The sequence below is a fragment of the Leptidea sinapis genome, chromosome 46, assembly GCF_905404315.1.
Source record: "Leptidea sinapis chromosome 46, ilLepSina1.1, whole genome shotgun sequence".
In the NCBI taxonomy this organism is placed as follows: domain Eukaryota; kingdom Metazoa; phylum Arthropoda; class Insecta; order Lepidoptera; family Pieridae; genus Leptidea; species Leptidea sinapis.
In genome coordinates this window covers 3,281,409-3,282,222 of record NC_066310.1, presented here as the reverse complement: position 1 = coordinate 3,282,222, position 814 = coordinate 3,281,409, and the positions used below count along the sequence as shown (strand labels likewise).

At 31.3% G+C, this 814-nt stretch overlaps 1 non-coding gene across 1 annotated transcript; it reads right to left on the bottom strand.

Moving 5' to 3' along the window:
• Positions 1–436: 436 nt before the first annotated feature.
• On the bottom strand, positions 437–508 carry Trnac-gca (transfer RNA cysteine (anticodon GCA)). The gene has a single exon. It is a non-coding gene; the product is annotated as a tRNA-Cys (tRNA).
• Between the last annotated feature and the right edge of the window lie 306 nt (positions 509–814).

Genomic DNA, 814 nt, shown 5'->3' with positions numbered 1-814 from the left:
CGCTCGTTCGCGAGCATGACGTATGAACCAGTTATCGCCTTCGTGGATCATATTTTAGGCAAGGCAACGGCCCATCCAGTGGCATTTGAGTGAGCTTAACGAAGCCTGTCACAAGACCTCAATCAAATTACAAAGAAGAATGTTTATCTTCATAATGCAGGTGTAATAACTATATTAATGACAGAAATATTAAGAAACACGAAACTTCACTTAAAGTTATATCTACTACATAAAGGAAATAAATATAAATTATGAAAGGAAAACTCAAATAACTTTTATTAACTTCCGCACAAATGTAAACTAGTTCTATGAAAAAAATATTATTTTACTTTTTTGTTAAGAACATAGCAAAATTTCACGTAAAATTTACAAAATAACAAAAATAACAAAAATATTAAAAACTTTTGATTGAATAAAAAAAAAGCATAAACTAATTAGGGGACACCCGGATTTGAACCGGGGGCCTATCGATCTGCAGTCGATTGCTCTGCCACTGAGCTATATCCCCGATAACTGCTAGGTCGAAAATTAGATTCATATTGTAGAAGTCGATATGTCACAAATTCATTTCGCTAAAACTTTCAATTATTTAGTTTAATACAGGCACTGTGAGGGAAGATTTTTTCTGAAGGGAAACAGAAGAAAGGACACCTTTTTATTATAAGTAAATTATAACTTACATTCAAAACCAGTAAAATAATTTCTCCTTTTAAAGGGTTGAATAAATAAATAAATGGCATTTATTTTAGGCATAATAAGACCCATAGTTACAAAAAAAAAATAGATACTGTAAAGGGGTGCCAAGTTAAAAGTA